The sequence below is a fragment of the Caretta caretta genome, chromosome 1 (assembly GCF_965140235.1).
Source record: "Caretta caretta isolate rCarCar2 chromosome 1, rCarCar1.hap1, whole genome shotgun sequence".
Lineage (NCBI taxonomy): Eukaryota > Metazoa > Chordata > Testudines > Cheloniidae > Caretta > Caretta caretta.
In genome coordinates, this window is record NC_134206.1 from 353,073,465 (window position 1) to 353,090,639 (window position 17,175).

The 17,175-nt window shown below is 57.2% G+C and overlaps 1 protein-coding gene and 1 non-coding gene across 2 annotated transcripts in view; both read left to right on the forward strand.

Moving 5' to 3' along the window:
* The window catches only part of SND1 (staphylococcal nuclease and tudor domain containing 1), a 507,509-nt gene that overhangs the window by 437,169 nt on the left and 53,165 nt on the right, over positions 1 to 17,175 (forward strand). The window lies entirely within an intron of this gene.
* On the forward strand, positions 6,178 to 6,234 carry LOC125630745 (U7 small nuclear RNA). Its single transcript, XR_007354784.1, has one exon. It is a non-coding gene; the product is annotated as a U7 small nuclear RNA (small nuclear RNA).

Here is a 17,175-nt window from a genome sequence, read left to right on the forward strand (position 1 = left end):
ACTGCTAAAGTGAAACGTTTTTAGATAGCCTGGACCAGATAACTGGCTTCCAAGAGTATTAAAAGACTCGGCTCTTTCAGCCGCTGATGTTTAACAAATCGTGGAACATTGGGGAAGTCCCAGAGGGATGGGAAAAGCTAACATGCCACTGTGTGAAAGGGGCAAATGGAATGAGCTGACTAACTATAGGCTGGATCGCCTGATCTTGATCCTGGGCAAAATCATGGAAAGGCTGATATGGGACGCACTGGCTGAATTAAGGGATGGCAGCATAATCAATGCCAGTCCGCCTGGCATTACAGAAATGGGTCTTGGGCAACTGTGATTGGGTCTGTGATGAGACATGAGTTTGTGGCAACTTGGACTTTATATGGCATCTGACTTGCCTTCCTCAACATTCTGATTAAAAACATTCACACCATAAAAAACCCTGCGTCCCGTATCAAATGGGGGTAAAACTGGCCACCTGCTGGCTCTGAAGAAGTAACTGTAAATCGGACTGGGTGTCCCCCGGAGGTCCTGCAAGGGTCAGGGCTCAGCCCAGTGCCATTCAGCAGCTTCAGCAATCATCCCCAAGGAAATGGAGAGCCCTTGCTGGAAACGTGGCGGATGACCCAGTACCGGCTGGAGCAACAAATAATGCTGAGGCCGGTGCATCCCCCAGAGCGCTTGGGGAAACAGAAAGTCGTGCGTCCAGGAACGGGGCCATCAGTCTCGATACAAGAAGGGGCCTGTACCCTGGACCGCCGGGCTCTGAATTGAACTCGGGGTCAGGGCAGAACCCAGCGGCACTTGAGCTCCCTGGCTATGGTGGAGGGTGACGGTGATCCTGGGTGGCTTGCGCCCTGTTGGGAGAGGACGAGGGGCCTGGTGGCTAAGGCACCGGCGGGGCGTGTTCCACAGCTCCGCCACTGTCCCGGGCCTGTCGCCGGCTGTCTCAGTGCTCAGGGAGTAGTAACCCCCATTCCGTGTCTGTGCAGACTCTGAGCTATGGGGGGCGGGCTGCCTCTCCAGGTGTCTGTGCAGCGCCCGACGCCATGCGGGCCTGGTCCCACTGCGTGCTCCGCCCGAGTGTAGTATAATCACGAACGCACCCAGGCTCCGCTCCTTCGCTGCTGCTGAGCGAGGAAGGGGTTTCTAGACTCTGCTTGAAGGCAGGCTGCTGTTGGAAATCCCAGGGTGTCGCTATGGCTGCAGGGAGTTGGGGTCCCTGACTCAGCGAGCGCACACGCCACGCTATCGATCCGTGGGCCTCTTCCCTCCGAGCAGGTCCTGGAGACAGCCTGCCCTTTGCGCTGCTCGCGGGCCAGGGCGTGGGGCTCTGGCAGGAAGGCTCAGCTGGGTTGACGCGCTGGATATTGTAGGGTTTCAGTTTCTGCTAACTGGGCTGAGCTGGAGAAAAGGGTCTGAATGGTGTGGGGCAGGGTGCCAAGCAAGGGGTCGCCTCCCCCGCCCAGCTAGGAGCCAGTTCCAGACACCAGCGACCGCCCGTCCCGCGGGCAGGTTCCCTGGCAGAGGGCGCTGGTGCCCCCATCCGAAGGGGACACGCGCTGAAGGCTGGTGTGTGCAGGAGAGGGGAGGAGGTGGCCGGTGCTCTCCAGCAGCGCCAAGGCTTACAGATCAGGGTAGCTTCCCGGGTAGTGGGTAGTCCGGGCCCCTAGTTCATCGCTTGTAAATTTCATTCTTCATTGCTGTAGCTCTGGAGCACAGCTCGGCCTCCTGCCTGCCAGGGCGTCTCAGAGCCCACGTCTGCAGGGGGCAGAGCAGCTGGGGTCGGCACCCACCCAGACAGGTTCCCCCCGCGGGCACTGCCCACGGTGCAGAGCGTGCGGCACAGTGGGCGTTGGCGGCTGCTTTGTCCCTGGGCTGATATCATGGTGTGTCTGCACTGGGCCGGCCCTGAAATCTGCCCGCCGGTGCGGCTCGACCCGAGGGGGGCGCTGGGCTGGCCCTGGCTCTCCTCTGCTCCTAACAGCCAGGCTTGGGTGGGAAGTTGGTGGGCCTGCCCGGGCAGCGGTGGCGTGTCATTGGGGTGTGGGGCTGGCTGGGCGCGCTCTGCATGCACGCCCAGAACCGAGCCTAGCACTCCTGCCATGGCTGTGCCGCTGGAGCTGCCCGGGGGGACCCGTGGAGCCAGGGCGAGTGTGGGTGCGAGGAGGGGGAACATGCTGTTCTTTCGCCTGCCGGTCGGCTGCCGGGAGGGCCAAGTCTCTGGTGCTAATATAACCTGACAGACCTTCCTAGGCTGGGGCTGCTGCTGGAGCAACCTTGCACCCCCTTCCCCTGCAGCAGTCAGATGTAACTGCTTCTGCTTCCCAGAATCTCATCCACCCAGGGCTCTCCACCAATGGGGGCCTGCCCCTCTCCACACCCCCATCCCCACCCCCGCAACTCTCCTGGTCTCCTTCCGCAGGGCTTTGGCCTCTGGTGTGTCCCCATTAGCACACGTGAGCTCTGAGTGTGTCTGCTTCTGCACCCTTAGCCTGGGCTCTGACTCGGGTTTGAGCCCAAACCCCACTCCCGTCCACACACAAGTCAACCTGAGGGATCAGCAAGTACAGGGCCTGGCTCCTAGGACGCTGCCAGGTGGGGGGCAGAGGCAAGTCCCTCTGCGACTCAGGTCCAAGCCCTGTCATTTTGCAGTGTGGACGCAACTCAAGCCTCAGCCCCGAGTCAGAAGGTCTGTTCCGTGCAGTGTGGACGTTAACATGTCTGAGACACCAGGGTCCGGCTGCTGGAGACTCGGGTTTGCAATGCAGTGCGCACGCTCGGGCATGAGCTTGGAAACACCAAGTGCACACGTCCAGTCCCACAGACACAGGTTTACCGTGCGATGTGGTCAGACCCTCTGTGGCTCCGTGGGTGAGATCCCAGTGCTTGGCTGCATGGCTGGAGGAATCCTAGAATATCAGGGTTGGAAGGGACCCCAGAAGGTCATCTAGTCCAACCCCCTGCTTGAAGCAGGACCAATTCCCAGTTAAATCATCCCAGCCAGGGCTTTGTCAAGCCTGACCTTAAAAACCTCTAAGGAAGGAGATTCTACCACCTCCCTAGGTAACGCATTCCAGTGTTTCACCACCCTCTTAGTGAAAAAGTTTTTCCTAATATCCAACTTAAACCTCCCCCACTGCAACTTGAGACCATTACTCCTCGTTCTGTCATCTGCTACCATTGAGAACAGTCTAGAGCCATCCTCTTTGGAACCCCCTTTCAGGTAGTTGAAAGCAGCTATCAAATCCCCCCTCATTCTTCTCTTCTGCAGGCTAAACAATCCCAGCTCCCTCAGCCTCTCCTCATAACTCATGTGTTCCAGACCCCTAATCATTTTTGTTGCCCTTCGCTGGACTCTCTCCAATTTATCCACATCCTTCTTGTAGTGTGGGGCCCAAAACTGGACACAGTACTCCAGATGAGGCCTCACCAATGTCGAATAGAGGGGAACGATCACGTCCCTCGATCTGCTCGCTATGCCCCTACTTATACATCCCAAAATGCCATTGGCCTTCTTGGCAACAAGGGCACACTGCTGACTCATATCCAGCTTCTCGTCCACTGTCACCCCTAGGTCCTTTTCCGCAGAACTGCTGCCTAGCCATTCGGTCCCTAGTCTGTAGCGGTGCATTGGATTCTTCCATCCTAAGTGCAGGACCCTGCACTTATCCGTATTGAACCTCATCAGATTTCTTTTGGCCCAATCCTCCAATTTGTCTAGGTCCTTCTGTATCCTATCCCTCCCCTCCAGCGTATCTACCACTCCTCCCAGTTTAGTATCATCCGCAAATTTGCTGAGAGTGCAATCCACACCATCCTCCAGATCATTGATGAAGATATTGAACAAAACCGGCCCCAGGACCGACCCTTGGGGCACTCCACTTGATACCGGCTGCCAACTAGACATGGAGCCATTGATCACTACCCGTTGAGCCCGACAATCTAGCCAGCTTTCTACCCACCTTATAGTGCATTCATCCAGCCCATACTTCTTTAACTTGCTGACAAGAATACTGTGGGAGACCGTGTCAAAAGCTTTGCTAAAATCAAGAAACAATTCAGCCACTGCTTTCCCTTCATCCACAGAACCAGTAATCTCATCATAAAAGGCGATTAGATTAGTCAGGCATGACCTTCCCTTGGTGAATCCATGCTGGCTGTTCCTGATCACTTTCCTCTCATGCAAGTGCTTCAGGATTGATTCTTTGAGGACCTGCTCCATGATTTTTCCAGGGACTGAGGTGAGGCTGACTGGCCTGTAGTTCCCTGGATCCTCCTTCTTCCCTTTTTTAAAGATTGGCACTACATTAGCCTTTTTCCAGTCATCCGGGACTTCCCCCGATCGCCACGAGTTTTCAAAGATAATGGCCAATGGCTCTGCAATCACAGCCGCCAATTCCTTCAGCACTCTCGGATGGAACTCGTCCGGCCCCATGGACTCGTGCACGTCCAGCTTTTCTAAATAGTCCCTAATCACCTCTATCTCCACAGAGGGCTGGCCATCTCTTCCCCATTTTGCGATGCCCAGCGCAGCAGTCTGGGAGCTGACCTTGTTAGTGAAGACAGAGGCAAAAAAAGCACTGAGTACATTAGCTTTTTCCACATCCTGTGTCACTAGGTTGCCTCCCTCATTCAGTAAGGGGCCCACACTTTCCTTGGCTTTCTTCTTGTTGCCAACATACCTGAAGAAACCCTTCTTGTTACTCTTAACATCTCTCGCTAGCTGCAGCTCCAGGTGTGATTTGGCCTCCTGATTTCATTCCTACATGCCCGAGCAATATTTTTATACTCTTCCCTGGTCATATGTCCAACCTTCCACTTCTTGTAAGCTTCTTTTTTATGTTTAAGATCCGCTAGTATTTCACCATTAAGCCAAGCTGGTCGCCTGCCATATTTACTATTCTTTTGACTCATCGGGATGGTTTGTCCCTGTAACCTCAACAGGGATTCCTTGAAATACAGCCAGCTCTCCTGGACTCCTTTCCCCTTCAACTTAGTCCCCCAGGGGATCCTGGCCATCCATTCCCTGAGGGAGTCGAAGTCTGCTTTCCTGAAGTCCAGGGTCCGTATCCTGCTGCTTACCTTTCTTCCCTGTGTCAGGATCCCGAACTCAACCAACTCATGGTCACTGCCTCCCAGATTCCCATCCACTTTTGCTTCCCCCACTAATTCTTCCCGGTTTGTGAGCAGCAGGTCAAGAAGAGCTCTGCCCCTAGTTGGCTCCTCTAGCACTTGCGCCAGGAAATTGTCCCCTACGCTTTCCAAAAACTTCCTGGATTGTCTATGCACCGCTGTATTGCTCTCCCAGCAGATATCAGGAAAATTAAAGTCACCCATGAGAACCAGGGCATGCGATCTAGTAGCTTCCGCGAGCTGCCGGAAGAAAGCCTCATCCACCTCATCCCCCTGGTCCGGTGGTCTATAGCAGACTCCCACCCCTACATCACTCTTGTTGCTCACACTTCTAAACTTAATCCAGAGACTCTCAGGTTTTTCTGCAGTTTCGTACCGGAGCTCTGAGCAGTCATACTGCTCCCTTACATACAGTGCTACTCCCCCAGCTTTTCTGCCCTGCCTGTCCTTCCTGAACAGTTTATAACCATCCATGACAGTACTCCAGTCATGTGAGTTATCCCACCAAGTCTCTGTTATTCCAATCACGTCATAGTTCCTTGACATCACCAGGACCTCCAGTTCTCCCTGCTTGTTTCCAAGGCTTTGTGCATTTGTATATAAGCACTTGAGAGAACCTGTTGATCGCCCCTCATTCCCAGTATGAGGCAGGAGCCCTCCCCTCACAGACATTCCTGCCTGTGCTTCCTCCCGGTATCCCGCTTTCCCACTTACCTCAGGGCTTTGGTCTCCTTCCCCCGGTGAACCTAGTTTAAAGCCCTCCTCACTAGGTTAGCCAGCCTGCTGTCAAAGATGCTAGGAGGATGGGTGTGCCAGCTGGGCAGGCTGGATGCCACTCTCTCTGCCAGTCTCCCGTGCCTATGGGAGGCGCCTCTGAGCCCATCACAAGACCTGGCTGCTTACTAGCCTGCCTAAATGGGAGCTGGGCTCTTTGGAAACTCCAGCTCTAACTGTGGGTGCTGAGCACGGGGACGGGTGGCATGGATGCCCCGCAGGGCACCAGCACCATAACCAGACCAACCCAACCTCCCGAGGCAGCGTGGCCGGGAAAGCCGGTAATGCTCTGCCAGAGTTTGTCCTGCAGGCTCCGTGCTGGGGCGTGGAGCCCCCATGCGGCAGGGCAGGGCTGGGATCTCTGATTTTCCTCGCACTGTGGCTTGGCAAAAGCCGACCGGCGTGAAGAAAGCCATTGTACCGTTTGGAACTTGCTGTGTTAAGCTTGTATAGCCCCTCCCAGAGCCTCGCAAGGCTGCTGAGCCGGCTTAATCAGGGCGTATTCCCACCCTTGTGCGTCTCCTCGGTCATCGGGCACTCACTAACGCAGCATTTTCCCAACAAGGACAGTGCTTGGGTCCCTTTTCTGCTGCCTGTTCGGTTTGCTGGGGATGAATACCGGGAAAGGTGGCTGCAGGGAACGGCAGGTGAGCCTGGCGCAGGGGGTCTTTAAACACCCCAGTGTGAAGGTTATAAATCAACCAAGTCTGCTCCTTCCTCCAGCAGAACAGGTCCATTGAGACCCCATCTGGCCGTCAGTCATGCAGCCATCAGAGCAGGGCTCCTTCCCCACATCTTTCGGGGGCTGCAGACTCAGAGGATGCCCATTGGTCGCTCCTCGTGGCTGCTGGGATCTGCACAGAGCCACTCGCCAGGATTGGCAGCCTGATTACGCTGCAGGGAGGTCACCGCTGCTGGGGGCCAGAGACCCTGGAGGTTGCAGGTTGGTCAGTGGTGCTGGGATGGCGGAGTTCTCCCCCACGATGAGTTAGCATTCCTTGTGTGTGAATTTTTCACGGGCTCTGTAGTTCGGAGGGCAGCACATCCCAAGGTAGGGTCTGGTGCTGGAGAACTCGCCCATCCAGTATTCCTTCTCACGTGCTCCCACCCCGCCGCTGGCTGAACAGATGGGCTTCCTTTCCTGGGCTTGCTTCCACCCCCCGGCTTGCTCTCTGGGGGATTCCCTGCCCCCGGGCAGCAGAAAGCCACACGTGAGCTCCAGCTTGTGCTGCCAGAAGCCCCAGTTGGTGGAGAGCAGAAAGCAGCCGGAGCCATGTGACGTTCAAAGCCCGGGCCAAAGGGGAACCTTTCAACGCTCTGAGCCGTGTTCCCTTCCCTGGCGGTGAGCGTAGGCGCAGGACGCCGGGCTGCGGGCGCAGGCGTGCTGATGAGACGCTCTCCCCAGCGCTTCGAAGGAGTGTTCTCCCGCGCTCTAGCTCAGCAGTGGGAGTGGGGAGAGGCTGGGGTCGGTGTGCGGAGACCAATTCTCCACATGCTCCCATCCTGGTCTGCAACCCCCACTTCGTAGCTTAGCTGGGGGGGTCTGCCAGGGCCTCACGTCCCCGGGGGCCAGGGAGGGGGTCTGCTGTTCTCCTATCGGTGGCAGCTGTCACCGCGCTTCTAGCCGGCCTGGTCACTTCTAGCTGTGTGGGAGCCGCAGGGGTTCCTCTCCTGCCTCGAGCCGCTGCCCAGGGGCGAGGGTTCGTGCTGCCAACTCCTGCACACCCCCCAGTAATAGCTCGCCCCGAGTCCTGGTCAGCCCTGCTTTGTAAGCCCCTTTTCCCACGAGACCTCTGAGGCCGGCCCAGGAGAGGCAGCACGTGCAAGTCACGGTGCACTTCGGACCTTCCTCCCCACCAGAGGCAGCGCGAGTTGCTGCAGTGCGGGGGTCGCCCACGCAAGCACGGGGCAGCTCTCTCCTCCTCCCGCAGGGCTGCCCAGCGGTAGAGGCTTGTGCTTCCAGATTGGGGGTCCTGCTGCTGCCCCCTGCTGGGGTGTGGGTAGCCAGGCATGGGAGGGGGCCTATGGCTGGAAGTTGAAGCAAGACCAATTCAGACTGGAGATAAGGAGCTGCAGCTAGCCAGAGATGTCAAGAGTAACAAGAAGGGTTTCTTCAGGTATGTTGGCAACAAGAAGAAAGCCAAGGAAAGTGTGGGCCCCTTACTGAATGAGGGAGGCAAACTAGTGACAGAGGATGTGGAAAAAGCTAATGTACTCAATGCTTTTTTTGCCTCTGTTTTCACGAACAAGGTCAGCTCCCAGACTGCTACGCTGGGCATCACAAAATGGGGAAGAGATGGCCAGCCCTCTGTGGAGATAGAGGTGGTTAGGGACTATTTAGAAAAGCTGGACGTGCACAAGTCCATGGGGCCGGACGAGTTGCATCCGAGAGTGCTGAAGGAATTGGCGGCTGTGATTGCAGAGCCATTGGCCATTATCTTTGAAAACTCGTGGCGAACCGGGGAAGTCCCGGATGACTGGAAAAAGGCTAATGTAGTGCCAATCTTTAAAAAAGGGAAGAAGGACGATCCTGGGAACTACAGGCCAGTCAGCCTCACTTCAGTCCCTGGAAAAATCATGGAGCAGGTCCTCAAAGAATCAATCCTGAAGCACTTGCATGAGAGGAAAGTGATCAGGAACAGCCAGCATGGGTTCACCAAGGGAAGGTCATGCCTGACTAATCTAATCGCCTTTTATGATGAGATTACTGGTTCTGTGGATGAAGGGAAAGCAGTGGATGTATTGTTTCTTGACTTTAGCAAAGCTTTTGACACAGTCTCCCACAGTATTCTTGTCAGCAAGTTAAGGAAGTATGGGCTGGATGAATGCACTACAAGGTGGGTAGAAAGCTGGCTAGATTGTCGGGCTCAACGGGTAGTGATCAATGGCTCCATATCTAGTTGGCAGCCGGTATCAAGTGGAGTACCCCAAGGGTCGGTCCTGGGGCCGGTTTTGTTCAATATCTTCATCAATGATCTGGAGGATGGTGTGGATTGCACTGTCAGCAAATTTGCGGATGATACTAAACTGGGAGGAGTGGTAGATACGCTGGAGGGGAGGGATAGGATACAGAAAGACCTAGACAAATTGGAGGATTGGGCCAAAAGAAATCTGATGAGGTTCAATAAGGATAAGTGCAGGGTCCTGCACTTAGGACGGAAGAACCCAATGCACAGCTACAGACTAGGGACCGAATGGCTAGGCAGCAGTTCTGCGGAAAAGGACCTAGGGGTGACAGTGGACGAGAAGCTGGATATGAGTCAGCAGTGTGCCCTTGTTGCCAAGAAGGCCAATGGCATTTTGGGATGTATAAGTAGGGGCATAGCGAGCAGATCGAGGGACGTGATCGTTCCCCTCTATTCGACATTGGTGAGGCCTCATCTGGAGTACTGTGTCCAGTTTTGGGCCCCACACTACAAGAAGGATGTGGATAAATTGGAGAGAGTCCAGCGAAGGGCAACAAAAATGATTAGGGGTCTGGAACACATGAGTTATGAGGAGAGGCTGAGGGAGCTGGGATTGTTTAGCCTGCAGAAGAGAAGAATGAGGGGGGATTTGATAGCTGCTTTCAACTACCTGAAAGGGGGTTCCAAAGAGGATGGCTCTAGACTGTTCTCAATGGTAGCAGATGACAGAAGGAGGAGTAATGGTCTCAAGTTGCAGTGGGGGAGGTTTAGATTGGATATTAGGAAAAACTTTTTCACTAAGAGGGTGGTGAAACACTGGAATGCGTTACCTAGGGAGGTGGTAGAATCTCCTTCCTTAGAGGTTTTTAAGGTCAGGCTTGACAAAGCCCTGGCTGGGATGATTTAACTGGGAATTGGTCCTGCTTTGAGCAGGGGGTTGGACTAGATGACCTTCTGGGGTCCCTTCCAACCCTGATATTCTATGATTCTATGAGTAACTTGTTAGCGGTGACAGTAATTAACCATTGGGACAATTCACCCAGTGCAGATTGGCTGGTTTTCTAACCACTCTGCTCTAGGAGTGGCTGTGGGGCAGGTCTCTGGCCTGGGCTGTGCCGGGGCTTACATGAGGTTAATCCCTGGGGTCCCTTTTGGCCTGTGGATCCAGAGGAGGGTGCTGCCCAGGCTGGCACACAGGGACGGTCCTCTCCTCATGCAGCTCGCAGTGCGGGAGGACGGGAGGGTGATGGGGAGCAGATCACATGGCCACAGAGAGGCACCATGGCCCTGTGGCAGGCCGCTGGCAGGGGCTTGGGTTACATGGGTTCTATGCCCAGCTCTGTTACTGCTCTGTGGGTGATCTTGGTCAGGTCTCTTCTCCTTGCTGGGCCTGTTTCCCTCCCACCTTTGGTCTGTTTTGGCTATTCAGAGTGTGTCGTGCTCTCCAGGCAGCACCCAACGCAACAGGCCTCGAACGGCTGGGGACTTGGGGAGTTCCTTGTGATGCCGATCATGCCAGTAATTGCAGGGGGCAGTGACAGACAGGTGGAGGGGTCTGACATGGGCTAGCTCAACCACAAGATACGGGCTGGATGTGGTTCCCTGGCACGTGCCGTGCAGGAGGTCAGACTGGGGCATCGTTATGGCCTCTTACAATCAGCGATTCTGTTCAATCACTGGGTAGCTCTTTCTGCTTGCTGGGTAGCGGGGAGTCCCAGGAGTGGGGCGCTGTGCCAGGCTAGGCCAGGGAGAGCGTGCTGCAAGCTTGGGGAGGGCACCCATTGTGCCAGGCTGGGCTGGGGAGAGCACGCTGCGAGCGGTGGGAGGGCGCCGGCTGGGATAAGACCTAGCTTCCCGGTAACGTTTCCGCGGCAGGTCCAGAGCTGTCTCTCTCTGGCAGGGGGTTGACGCGCTCTGCAGATAAGCCCCAGAGCTGATAGAGGCTTGTCAGGGGAGAGGTGTTAGCATGACAGACAAGTGCCCGCGTGTTTACCTGACAAGGCTTGTCGAACATTCAGCCGCGAAGCTTTCCGGCCTGGCCGGATATGACAGCTGACAGTGCTCCTAGCAGAAGAGTTGCTGTCTCTCTCGCTGCCCTGCCGAACCCGCTGCAGCAGGGAGTCTGGGCTAAGGAGGGGCTGCAGACCTGCTCCCCTGGGGGGCAGCGGGGCTCCGGGAGAAGTCTGCGGTGCAGCAGAGCTGGATCGGCACTGGCTTCCGAGGGACAATGGCAGCTGCATGTCAGGGCCAAGTCGCCCTAGACACAAGACTTGGAGCTGGCCTGCAGCGGGTTCTCACCTGTCTGCAGATTGGTGGGTCAATCTCTGGGGGGTCCCAGAAGTGCCAGGGGAGTTGTAACCCCCAAGCCCTTCCAAGGCCAGACGGGGGAACTTGAACCGGTCCCCATACTGCTGTGAATGGCCGGCATTGTGCTCCTGGTTGTGTGTGTGACGCAGCAGCCGCATGGATCCCTGCCCGTACACGCAGCACCAGGCCTTCCCAGAAGACCAAAGCTCAGGTTGCATGTGCCCCTCAGTCCCTGCCTGGGACAGGTCCTGGCCTGCCTGTGCCATCTTGAGACTCTTGGGTCCGTTGCCTGCTGGGGCAGGACCCTCTCTGACCCAAGGACCTGCTGGCAGAGAGCACAGAGGCTCATATGGGACCCTCGAGGTCTGGTGTCTGTTCTAGTTTACTGGGCAAGGTCTCTGCCCAAAACCCGTGTCACACTGGTCAGCATGATCTTCGGGAAGCGCATGTGCGGGGAGAGGGGTCTGTACCCTGGAGCTCATGGTCCTACGTGGGGCAGTTAGCAGCAGGGCTCCAGAGGTGACATACCCTCGGCCAGGCCCCACCAGACAGGCAGTAGGAGACGCTCACTTCCCAGCTGCCCGGTGTGTGCTCTGTCTTCCACTGGCATGTGCGGCTGGAGTCCCTTGCTGAGTAGGAGCTGGCAGGGACCGCAGGAGAAGAAATGAACGGGAAGAGATAAGGAGCGGGGGCGCTGTTTTGAGGTGAAGATCACCCATCAGAGCTGATCTGTCTGGAGGTGCAGCCAGACCCCCCCGGCGCCCTGCATCAGCCAGCCAGATGGGTGGGGAGGTGGACAGGCTCCCACTCCTGACCCCAACCTATATGTCTGTGTGGAGTTTCCTGGGGTCGGGCCCCTCTGACCCACAGTGGGAGCGGAAGGTGATGGTCAATGGGGAGACATTCCTGGGGTGGCGAGATCCTGGGACAGAGAGAACTGTTGTCAGGCCCTGGGTGGTGCAGCCTCAGATGCTGAGGCGCTGTGTGAGCTGGGTGAGGGTCCCAGGGACGAAGCCCCTCGCCCTGCCTATGGCCCAGATCCCTGTGCAGACCCAGGAGGGGTCGGGCTGGCTGGTTGTTGGAGTTCTCCACGATATCGGCTGTGAGACCCTTTTGGGGGGTGGGACAGGATCCAGGCCCTGCTCCTGTAATGGCCAAGGGTTTGCATTTGAATCCAGGGAACCAATCGGCGGAGACGGAAACGGTCAGTGAAAATACAGATGACCTGGCTGGCAAGGGGGAGGAGTGGCTAGGCTCAGGATACCTGCCTGCCTGTAACCAGACCCCTGGGGCTGGGTGGGACAGAGAGATGTTCCCTGCCCCCTTGCCCACCGGAGAGGGGGCTCAGGCTGGCTCTGATGCAGTGAGGAAAGCAGGGAGCTCGCTGCCTACCCCCACTGGGACAGCAAGGGCAGCGCTGAGCACAGTGGGAGCTGAGACCCCAGCTGAGTGGGGGCAGACACAGGCAGGGCAGGGGATCTGTGGGGAGTGCCAAGGTGCTTGGTAAGGAAAGTCTGGATGAGCCTAGGCAGCCTTGTGAGCTGATGGCTGTGTCTAGTCAGCCGGGTGGGAAGTCGAGGAGAGTGGAAGATGAGTGTCCCGGGACCTTACCTGTTACCTGGGTGGAGAATTGTGACGGGGAAGGAAATGTGCCTGTGTCTGTCAGGGGTATTGACTTGCCTATGGAGGGAGCTACCCTGATCTCCAAGCAGTTGTCTGTGACCAGCCTTGTGTGCTGGGACCAGGGGAATGAGATCCCAAGCTGTGTGTCTGGTAAAGGAGAAAGTGTGTCCGGCTCTTCTTCATCTGTGGAGCAGACAGAAGGGGCCTTTCAGCCTGTGACGGTTGAGGGTCGTGCAGTTGTCACAGAGCTGGTTCTGGATTCAGCTAAAGCCCAGGAAGGGAATGGTCCTAAGTTTGTGTCTGCTCGGGAGAATGGCCCTGTAACTAGGTCGCATCCAGTTAGTGTCTATGTAAAATCCCAGAGCCCAGACAATTCTGGTGCTTGTATTTTGCCTGTTGCTAGTGTGTTGTTGGAAAGGGTGGAGCAACTCTGTCTAATCAGGGTGAGATCCTAGCCAGGGCACAAGGAGAGCAGGAAGGTGATGTGATTGTGTTACCTACTGAGGGTGTGGTAACCTGTAGCAAGAAGGAAAAAATTCCTGAACTTGTGTGTGGCAAAGGGAAGGAGAATGCTTCTGACCTTTTATCTGGTAATGTCTCCATGCCAATTCTGTAAGTGAACAGTATGTGTCCCAGGTGAAGAGGGTGCTGGGCTGCCTCAAGGAGGCAGGACTGATGGTAAAAGCTGAAAAGTGTAAAGTGGAGATAATCAGAGATTGGCCTGTTCCCCAGACCAAGGAACAGGGCCAGGCCTTTATTGGGATGGCGGGGTACTCCTGGAGGTTTGTACCCCACTTGAGCTCCCCAGCTGTGTAAGAAGGGGAAGCCTTACGAGCTCGTGTGGACCGAGCAGTGCCAAAGGGCTCTCTGTGTGGTGAAGGAGGCTCTAATCCAGGGCCCGGTAAGTCCGGTAAACCCAGACTTTGCCAAGGCCTCTATGGTGTTCACCGACGCCTCAGACACAGGGCTGGGTGTGGGGCTGATGCTAAGCAATGGGAGAGATGCTGGGGCATCCATGGAAACGTTGGTGGGGTCGAACTTCCCCAGGTCACCGGCTAAAGTGACCCCGCTCAGTTCGATCTCGAAGGGGGGAGAGATGTGACGAAGTGGGACTGTTCTTAATGTTTTCTCTGAATATTGTGGGAGTGCCTCAGTTTCCCCTAGGCAGTTCTTAAGTATCTAGGGGGTGCGGTAAGGGTGTATGATCATTGCAGAGCCGTAGAGGGCAGGTGTGTGCAGGAGTCTGGACACAGAGAATGGCCGACACCCTGTTTCCTGGCAACTGATGGCCTGGCCCTTCCCCCCTGCAAGGTGAGAGCTAAAGGGTTGGAGAGCAAAGGAATCCGATGACCTCCTGGTCCAGGAAAGAGACAAAGCCCAGAGGAGGAGGGGCTGGACAGGGAGGCAGTTTGAGGCTGGCTGGGGACATGGAGTGAAGTGCAGATGGGGTTGTCTGGCTCACTGCCCCCCAAAATGGATCCGGCTGAGGGGTCCTGTTCTCTGCACCTACATGTTCCTGTCATCTAATAAACCTGTTTTACTGGCTGGCTGAGAGTCCCGTCTGACTGCGGAGTTGGGGGTCAGGACCCTCTGGCTTCCCCAGGACCCCGCCTGGGCGGACTCGCTGTGGGAAGCGCAGTGAGGGGCAGAGGATGCTGAATGCTCCGAGGTCAGACCCAGGAAGGGGGAAGCTGGGTGAGCTGTGTGTCCTGCAGACAGGCTGCTCACAGAAAGGAGACTGCCCCAGAGTCCTGCCTGGCTTCATGGGGAGCAGTTCCAGAGCATCGCCCAGGGACTCCGTGACCGCTTGGCTCTGTGGCAGGAAGCTATTGGCCTGCGGGATTCCTGGGAAGGGGGCCACACTGGGTAGGGAGGTCAGGGGCTTTCCTTGTTTTGCTCTGGCTCGTGATGTCCAATTCTTGTGCACAAGTCCTCGCTCAGCGTCCTGCAGCGTGGATTTATTTGTGTATAAATATCTCATATGCATGAGGGGTGACATTAATAGCAGCGCTGGGTCCCGGGAGCTTTCGCTTTTATTAGCCAGACTGGCTGGGCCTCTGACCCCGCCAGTTCTTAAATTCGTCATCCTGTCTCCTGTGCCTTGCCCCCCTCCCTCGCTGATGAGCCGCAGCCGAGGCACTAAATCTCGCCTCCCTGGCTTCCGAGCCATCCCCTGCACCGCGGAGTGGGCACTGCTCAGCAGTTTGTCACTGCAAAGCCGATCTCGACCGGGGCAGGAGAATGGGGTGATGAATGTGCTCGGAAAGGTGAGGCGAAAACCATGAGCAGTGTCTGGGGGGAGGGAGGGGAATACTGCTTTAAAGATTTAGTTTCATAAGCGGGATATGTGGAGTGTGCAGTTATTCTAATGGGGAACTAGCTCCCTGATCTGTCGGCCAGCGGCCTGGTTCTGGGTTTTAAATTTCCTCCTCCATGCAGCGATAAATCCGCGGGGGTTCAGTGATGGGGTTGGAAGTCGGCTCTCCTTGGTGGGCAGAGGGAGTGCAGCTGCATGTGCCTAGAAGAGGGGGGACGACCGTGTCTCCGGAGCTCCCTTCCCCGGACCCTGGCTGAGCAAGTCTGCACCAGGGAGCACTTGGACCCTGGAGGTTTCTGCCTTCTCCACAGCGTCTCTGGGGGACAGGCTGCGGATGGCAGGTATCTCCTCTCCGCTTCGAATGTCTCAATGGCAGCAAGCATGCTGCCCTGCCCTGGAGCCCCCGCGGGCCCTGGCACGCTGCCTGGCAAAAGGGCAGCCCTCGGCAGGTTGTGGCTTTCGCCGGTGCTCACAGGCTGGGCCGGGAACGTGGGCGGAGGTGGCTACTTCCCGGCCTGCCGAGGAGCAGGGCTGCGGCTGCGTTACCTGCGACAGCCAGCAGTGGGGAAACCTGGGACGTGGGGCTGGGCAGCAATGGGCCCGATCCCGCGCTCGGACTGGGAATGACTGGCTCAGATGGAAGCCCCTGCTGCGAACACCTGTCCCCCAAGGCCGTGCAAGGGGACCGGCGCGCCAGCCAGAGCCGTCTGCGGCACAGCAGGGGAGAGCTTTCGTGAGCTGGGCACCGGAGATAAGAAAGGGCCTGGATCGCTGCCGGAAGCCAGAGGCGAGGCTGCATTGGTAGCCCCCCGCCCACCCCTCCAAGGACTCCAAGCCCAGCTCTGAGCAGCAGCCGCAGCCGTGTCCCCAGCCTGCCAAGTCTCCCTTTATCCCTGGAACAGGCCACACCCGCCCGTTCATCACCACGCAGCAGAGACAACCCCGCATCTTCCCGAGCGGCAATCGACACCTTCTCAGGGGGCGGGTGCCTCTGCTGCCAGGCCCAGTGTGACGAAGTGGGACTGTTCTTAATGTTTCCTCTGAATAGTGGGGGGGTGCCTCAGTTTCCCCTAGGCAGTTCTTAAGTATCTAGGGGGTGGGGTAAGCATGTATGATCATTGCAGAGCCCTAGAGGGCAGGTGTGTGCAGGGGTCTGGACACAGAGAATGGCCGACACCCTGTTTCCTGGCAACTGATGGCCTGGGCCCTTCCCCCCTGCAAGGTGAGAGCTAAAGGGTTGGAGAACAAAGGAATCAGGTGACCACCTGGCCCGGGAAAGGAACAAAGCCCAGAGGAGGAGGGGCTGGAGGGGAGTTTCAGTTGGGGGCTGGCTGGGACATGGAGTGAAGTGCAGACGTGGTTGTCTGGCTCACTGCCCCCCAAAATGGACCCAGCTGAGGGGTCCCGTTCTCTGCACCTGCAAGCTCTGTTTTAGACCATGTTCCTGTCGTCTAATAAACCTTCTGTTTTACTGGCTGGCTGAGAGTCACGTCTGACTGCGAAGTTGGGGTGCAGGACCCTCTGGCTTCCCCAGGAGCCCCGCCTGAGCGGACTCGCTGGGGGAAGCACACGGAGAGGCAGAGGATGCTGAATGCTCCGAGGTCAGACCCAGGAAGGTGGAAGCCGGGTGAGCTGTGTGTCCTGAAGACAGGCTGCTCACAGAAAGGCGACTACCCCAGAGTCCTGACTGACTTCATGGGGAGCAGTTCCAGAGCATCGCCCAGGGACTCCGTGACACCCAGTACTTGGGGAGATGCGCTGGGCGATCAACGCAGCCATTGGCCTGGCTTGGCTAGGGGAGGTGTGCCGCTCTGCCGGCTGCCACCGCACCCGGCGTCTTCCCGCCTCGGGCTGCCCCACGGCGCAGGCAGGGGAGGGTGGCTCTTACAGCACACCCACAGCGTGTGGGGGCACGGAAGGCCCTGGCCCCTGCAAGCGGCGGTGACGTGGCAGTGGGGCAGTGAGCCGGCGTGGGGCGAGCCAGCGTGGTTGCATCGCAGAGTCTGAGCTTGCTGTGCTGGAGAAGGGGGGAGCTGTAGGGTGGCCGGGGCCATGTGGCCTGGCAGAGGACAACTCTCCCACATCTGCAGCGGTTGTCTCAAGGAGTGAAGCTGGTGGGAACTG